Here is a 7943-nt window from a genome sequence, read left to right as displayed (position 1 = left end):
GTCAGATCATGACTTCCCTAGTGGTCCAGTGGTTGATACTCTGAACTGCCAATGCAGGGGGCACAGGTTTGAAATCTGGGGAACTAAGGTCCCACATGCTGCACAGTGTGGCCAAAAGACACAACACCAACAAAATATATATATACACATTTTATGAATATATATGTATAAACTGGGAAGAAACATTTATAACATATAATTTTTAATAATTAAAAAAAACAAAAGTCTGATAAAAAAAGTCTGGGTTTTTTTACCCTGTGAAAACTATTACTATTTCTCATTGGGAAGAGACCTATTTTCAAAGAGGTGAGGGTGAATGCAGACTGTTACACACCAGGCACTGTGCCAAGTGCTTTATATTTGTTGTCGTTGTTCAGTTGCTAAGTCATGTCTGACTCTTTGTGACCCCATGGACTGTAGCCCGCCAGGCTCCTCTGCCATGGGATTCTCCAGGCAAGAATTCTTGAATAGGTTGCTGTTTCCTTCTCCAGGGGATCTTTCCAACCCAGGGATCGAACCCCCGTCTCCTGCATTGGCAGGCAGATTGTTTACCACTGAGCTACCTGGGAAGCCCAAGTGCTGTATGTACATTGTGCCATCTTAATCAACAACTCTGTGAGGTTTTTATTATCACTCCTACAGTGGATGTAGGAAGCTGACTCAGCAAAGATTACAAAGATGGAGTTGGAGGAGGCAGGACATTAGTGGTTTAGTTCAATGAACAAGCAGTGTGCTAGGCACAAGAGCAAAAATGATCAGTGATGCCAAGACCCAACTATAGAGTTGCTCACTATTTAAGGAGGAAACAAACAGATAAACCTAATTTTTAGGCTCTGGTGAGAGCTTAGGACAAATATATGGGGGGGGGGAGTGATATGAAATTTGAATCTAAATATTTTTGATGGCAGAATTTAGGCTTTTTATTTTTAAAATTCATTATTGATATAACACCACCCCCATTCCTTTCAGGGAAAATGCATATGAGAAAAATGAAAAAGCCCTATTTTGTTCTTGAATACTTTTATTAGGTTTTGAAATGTAAAAGAAGTATATTTTCATGAAAAAAAAAGTCTGACAGTTCAAAAAAGTAACGTGTAAAGTTAAAATCTGCATCCATTTTTTTTGCTTTTTTAAAAAATTGGAGTATAATTACTTTACAATGTTGTGTTAGTTTCTGCTGTACAACAGAATGAATTAGTTATATGTGTACATATATCCCCTCCCTCTTGAATCTCCCTCCCACCCAACATCCCACCCCTCCAGGTCATCTCGGAGCACCAGGCTGAGCTCCCTGTCCTATGCAGCAGCTCTTTAGTGTGTTTTATTTTTGTCCAAGAATCAGACACTTTTTTGATGCAGAAAGATGCATCTTTCCAATCAGTACCGACCCTGGCTGGGTTCCCACTGTTGCACATTCCAGATAATTAAAAAGGAATAAAGTCAATCATCAACTGGTATTCAGGGTGTGGTCAGCTTAATGAGATATTAGCTTATATGCTTTTTCTTGCTGTATTTTTACCCACCCCTTTCTAAATACACAAGCCAGCATTGTGTACTTCTTTACCAAAAAGGTTTTGGCCAAATCTAAAGAAAATTATCTCAACAACTTTCCCATAGTATTCCCCAGAGAGACTGTCTTTTCCATTTTCCCATTGCCCCACTCATTCCCTAATACTGGGAAATATCAAATAAAAGGTATGAGCTCAACAATACTTAAATTTAATCCTTAAAGTAATAAATCACTTTCCTCAAAACTTCTTTGGATAGAGTTTGGGCATCCTGACTGCTCATTGCCATGTTGGACTGAACTTATGTTTCAGACTATGAATTATATTTCTGACTATAAATTATGTTACTATGAATAATATTTTAGTTTATATTTCACTTCATTTTTAACCTGAAGAGGAGTTCTATTTCAATACATTTCTTTTTTATTAAAAAAAATCCTACTGGTCAATTCTTTAAGTTAGCAATCTCAAATATTTATGTTGATGTTGGATTTTGAGGAAATTATTTTGAAATGATCCTGGATTCAGGCTTTTTTTTAAGCTGAGATTGTTTCTTCTATGCTCGATCTGACAAAAATCTTACTTTCCTAAGGATGTGGTAGAAGAGTGAGACAAAAATAAACTCGTGCTCAACTGCTATAGAAATAGGTGACAGTGGGTAGAAATGATAAACAGTAGTCAGGAGTAATACAGAGTTGAGATTTATGTGGGCTTCCCTGATAGCTCCGTTGGTAAAGAATCCATCTGCAATGCAGGAGACCCCTGTTCTATTCCTGGGTCAGGAAGATCCGCTGGAGAAGGGATAGGCTACCCACTCCAGTATTCTTGGGCTTCCCTGGTGGCTCAGCTGATGAAGAATCCATCTGCAATGTGGGAGACCTGGGTTCAATCCCTGAGTTGGGAAGATCCCCTGGAGAAGGGAAAGATTTATGTTAGATCTTCAAGGAAACTTAGAGCTCACCCAGCCTGTCCCCTCACTATGGACTCTCCATATTGCTGGGGCTTCCCAGGTGGCGCTAGTGGTAAAGAACCCATCTGCCAATACAAGAGACATAAGAGATGCTGATTTGATCCTTGGGTTAGGAAGAGCCCCTGGAGGAAGGCGTGGCAACCCACTCCAGTGCTTGTGCCTGGAGAATCCCATGGACTGAGTAGAAAACTAGAAATGAATATTAATTCACAGTGAGAGGAGTCTGTGATTTGGCTTTTGTATTTAACCTAGAGGCTATTTTTTGTTTACCCCTGGATATGAGTATTTCTGTGTATGTTCGGGGAATTTGCATTAGTACAAGCTGAGTAATTAATGAATAAAAAAGCTACTATGTTAGATCTGGGCTTCCCTGGTGGCTCAGATGGTAAAGAATCTGCTTGCAATGCGGGAGACCTGGGTTTGAACCCTGGGTTGGGACGATCCCCTGGAGGAAGGCATGGCAACCCACTGCAGTATTCTTGCCTGGAGAATCCCCATGGACAGAGGAGCCTGGCGGGCTACAGTCCATGGGGTCGAAAAGAGTCGGACACAACTAAGCGATGAAACACAGTGTTAGATCTGATTCAGGAGAATGGCTCAGTCTCACCAAGCTTATTCCAATAAATTTAAATCAAGTCAGTTCAGTTCAAAGTAACTCATCAAGAATCTAGCACAAATTTCTTGCCCTATATTCTAAGGCATATTCTTCATTCCATGAGAAATAGGATCCTCAACATGAAAAATTAGAAATCAATGTCAGAGTTCAAATATGAGACAGAGCAAAAGGTGCTGGAAGACATTCATATGTTTTTATGGGCTAAAGAAGGCACTTTTCTCATTTGTAAAATAAAGATTTTGGATTAAATGAACCCAATGGTTTTCTTTTTAATTTTTTGTAAGTTTCATAGAATTGTGTAACCATCATCTCAATCTTGTTTTAAAATTTTCCTGTTATCCTCAAAATTTGTCTTGAGCCCATTTCTAGTTAATTCCTAACCCTTTGCCCCAACCTTCACCCCTGCCTTTATCAGGCCCAGGCAAATGCTGATCTGCTTTCTGAAGCTGTAGATGTGCCCTTCTGAGATTTCTAATACATGGAATCCTATGATATACAATCCCTTGTGTCTGGTTTCTCTTATTTAGCGCAATTGTTTTTTGACATTCATTCATGGTGTAGCATGTATCAGTAGTTTGTTTCTTTTTATTGCTGAGCAACATTCCATTGTATGGATAGAGTGCCTTGAGTTTATGGAGTCACCAGTCGATGGACATTTAGGTTGTTTTCACCTTTTGACTATTATGAATAATGCTGTTATGAACATTCTCACGCAAGTCTTTGTGTAGACTTTTCTTTTGGGTAGACTCCAGAAAGTAGAAGTGCTGGTTTATATGGGAAGTTTAACTTTTTTAAAAAAAAAACCTGTCAATTATTTTACAAAGCGGCTATACCATTTTACATTGCCATCAGCAGTATATAAGGGTTCTCCTTTCTCCAAATGACTAATGATATACATCCTTTTATATGCTTATTATTTATCTGTGTATCATTTTTGGTGAAGTATCTATTTAAGTCTTTTAAAAAATGGTTTGTCTTTTTATTATTGAGTTACAAGAGTATTCTATGTATTCTCAATGTAAAGAACTAAGAAATAAATTGTTAATTTTTAAACTCTTCTTATAGATTTTCCTGGGCTTCCCTGGTGGCTCAGGCAGTAAAGAATATGTCTGCAATGCAGGCAACCTGGGTTCAATCCCTGGGTAGAGATGATCCCCTGGAGAAGGGAATCTCTACCCACTCCAGTATCCTTGCCTGGAGAATCCCATGGACAGAGGAGCCTGGCGGGCTACAGTCCATGGGATCTCAAAGAGTCAGACACGACTGAGCGACTGACACACATGGATTTTGCTAACCCAGGCTTTGGGGAAAGACTTGGCTTTAGCTTGGGTATGATAGCAGTAGAAATTTTTGAGAATGGGTAAGCTGACAATTTGGGTAAATCTTTCCTTTTCTCCTTTGCCTTTCGCTTCTCTTCTTTTCTCAGCTATTTGAAAGGCCTCCTCAGACAACCATTTTGCCTTTTTGCATTACTTTTTCTTGGGGATGGTCTTGATCACTGCCTCCTGTACAGTGTCACAAACCTGTGTCAATAGTTCTTCAGGCACTCTGTCTATCAGATCTAATCCCTTGAATTTATTTGTCACTCCCACTGTATAATTTTAAGGGATTTGATTTAGGTCACACCTGAATGGTCTACTGGTTTTCCCTACTTTCTTCAATCTAAGTCTGAATTTGGCAGAAAGGAGTTGATGATCTGGGCCATAGTCAGCTCCCAGTCTTGTTTTTGCTGACTGTGTAGAGCTTCTCCATCTTTGGCTGCAAAGAATATAATCAATCTGATTTCAGTATTGACCATCTGGTGATGTCCATGTGTAGAGTCTTCTCTTGTGTTGTTGGAAGAAGGTGTTTGCTGTGACCAGTGCGTTCTCTCAAAAAAAAACTCTATTAGCCTTTGCCCTGCTTTGTTTTGTACTCCAAGGCCAAATTTGCCTGTTATTCCAGGTGTCTCTTAACTTTCTACTTTTGCATTTTATTCTAGTCCCCTATAATGAAGAGTACCTCCTTTTTGGGTGTTAGTTCTAGAAGGTCTTGTAGCTCTTCATAGAACGTTCAACTTCAGCTTCTTCAGCATTACTGGTCAGGGCATAGGCTTGGATTACTGTGATATTGAATGGTTTGCCTTGGAAGCAAACAGAGATCATTTTGTTGTTTTTGAAATTGCACCCAAGTACTGCATTTTGGGCTCTTTTGTTGACTATGATGGCTACTCCATTTCTTCTAAGGGATTCTTGCCCACAGTAGTAGATATAATGGCCATCCAAGTTAAATTCACCCATTCCAGTCCATTTTAGTTCACTGATTCCTAAAATGTCAATGTTCACTCTTGCCATCTCCTGTTTGGCCACTTCCATTTTGCCTTGATTCATGGACCTGACATTCCAGGTTCCTAAGCAACACTGCTCTTTATAGTATTAGACTTTACTTCCATCACCAGTCACATCCACAACTGGGTGTTGTGTTTGCTTTGGTTCCATCTCGTCATTCTTTCTGGAGTTATTTCTCTACTGATCTCCAGTAGCATATTGGGCACCTACCGACGTGGGGAGTTCATCTTTCAGTGTCCTATCCTTTTGCCTTTTCATACTGTTCATGGGGTTCTCAAGGCAAGAATACTGAAGTGGTTTGCCATTCCCTTCTCCAGTGGACCACATTTTGTCAGAACTCTCCACCATGACCCGTTCATCTTGGGTGGCCCTACAGGGCATGGCTCATAGTTTCATTGAGTTAGATAAGGCTGTAGTCCATATGATAAGTTTGGTTAGTTTTCTGTGATTGTGGTTTTCATTCTGTCTGCCCTCTGATGGAGAAGGATAAGAGGCTTATGGAAGCTTCCTGATGTGAGAGACTGATGGGGAAATGGTCTTGTTCTGATGGGTGGGGCCATGCTCAGTAAATCTTTAATCCAGCTTTCTGTTGATGAGTGGGGCTGTGTTCCCTCCCTGTTGTTTGACCTGGGGCCAAACTATGTGGAAGTAATGAAGATAATGGTGACCTCCTTCAAAAGGTCCTGTGTACACACTGTTGCACTCAGTGCCCCCGATCCTGCAGCAGGCCACCACTACCCACGCCTCTGCCAGAGACACCTGGACACTCACGCGCAAGTCTGGGTCAGTCTCTTGTGGCATCACTGCTCCTTTCTCCTGGGTCCTGATGCGCACAAGGTTTTGTTTTTTCCCTCCAAGAGTCTGTTTCCCCAGTCCTGCGTAAGTTCTGGTGGCTCTATGGTGGGGTTAATGGTGACCTCCTACAAGAGGGCATATGCCATACCCAGGCCTGCTGAACCCAGAGCCCCTGCCCCTGAAGCAGGCCACTGCTGACCCGTACCTCTACAGGAGACACTGAACACAGTTCTGGCTCAGTCTCTATGGGGTCTCTGGGTCGTGGTGTGCACAAGGTTTGTTTGAGCCCTCCAAGCATCTCTGGTGGGTATGAGGTTTGATTCTAATCACTATTTTGCCCCTCCCACCATCTTGCTGGAGCTTCTCCTTTGCCCTTGAATGTGGGGTATCTTTTTTTGCTGGGATCCAACATTCTCCTGTCGATGGTTGTTCAGCAGCAAGTTGTGATTTAGGAGTTCTTGCAGGAGAAGGTGAGTGCATGTCCTTGTACTCCACTATCTTATAGATATAGCCATCTTGTAGACAAGGAAAGATATACCCATTTGAATGCAGAATTCTAAAGAATAGCAAGGACAGACAAGAAAGCCTTCCTCAGTGATCAGTGCAAAGAAATAGAGGGAAACAGTAGAATGGGAAAGACTAGAGATCTGTTCAAGAAAATTAGAGATACCAAGGGAACGTTTCGTGCAAAGAGGGGTACAATAAAGGACAGAAATGGTATGGACCTAACAGAAGCAGAAGATATTAAGAAGAGGTGGTAAGAATTTATAGAAGAACTATAGAAAAAAGATCTTCATGACCCAGATAACCACAATAGTGTGATCATTCACTTAGAGCCAGACATCCAGGAATGTGAAGTCAAGTGGACCTTAGGAAGCAGTGATCACTGTGAACAAAGCTAGTGGAGGTGATGGAATTCCAGTTGACCTATTTCAAATCCTAAATGATGATGCTGTGAAAGTGCTGCACTCAGTATGCCAGCAAATTTGGAAAACTCAGCAGTGGCCACAGGACTAGAAAAGGTCAGTTTTCATTCCAATCCCAAAGAAAGGCAATGCCAAAGAATGTTCAAACTACCGCACAATTGCACTCATCTGACACGCTAACAAAGTAATGCTCAAAATTCTCCAAGCCAGGCTTCAACAGAACATGACCCGAGAACTTCCAGATGTTCAAGCTGGATTTAGAAAAGGCAGCGGAACCAGAGATCCAATTGCCAACATCCGTTGGATCATCGAAAAAGCAAAAGAGTTACAGAAAAACATCTACTACTGCTTTGTTGACTATGCCAAAGCCTTAGACTGTATGGATCACAACAAACTGTGGAAAATTCTGAAAGAGATGGGAATACCAGACCACCTGACCTGCCTCCTGAGAAACCTGTATGCAGGTCAGGAAGCAACAGTTAGAACTGGACATGAAACAACAGACTGGTTCCAAATAGGGGAAGGAGTATGTCAAGGCTGTATTTTGTCACCCTGCTTATTTAACTTATATGCAGAGTACATCATGCAAAATCCTGGGCTGGATGAAGCACAAGGTAGAATCAAGATTTCTGGGAGAAATATCAGTAACTTCGGATATGCAGATGACACCATCCTTAGGGCAAAAAGTGAATAACTAAAGAGCTTCTTGATGAAGGTTAAAGAAGAGAGTGAAGAAATTAGCCTAAAACTCAACATTCAAAAAACAAAGATCATGGCATCTGGTCCCATCACTTCATGGCA

Source organism: Bos taurus, chromosome X, assembly GCF_002263795.3.
Source record: "Bos taurus isolate L1 Dominette 01449 registration number 42190680 breed Hereford chromosome X, ARS-UCD2.0, whole genome shotgun sequence".
NCBI classification, from domain to species: Eukaryota; Metazoa; Chordata; class Mammalia; order Artiodactyla; family Bovidae; genus Bos; species Bos taurus.
This window is presented reverse-complemented; position numbering follows the sequence as displayed.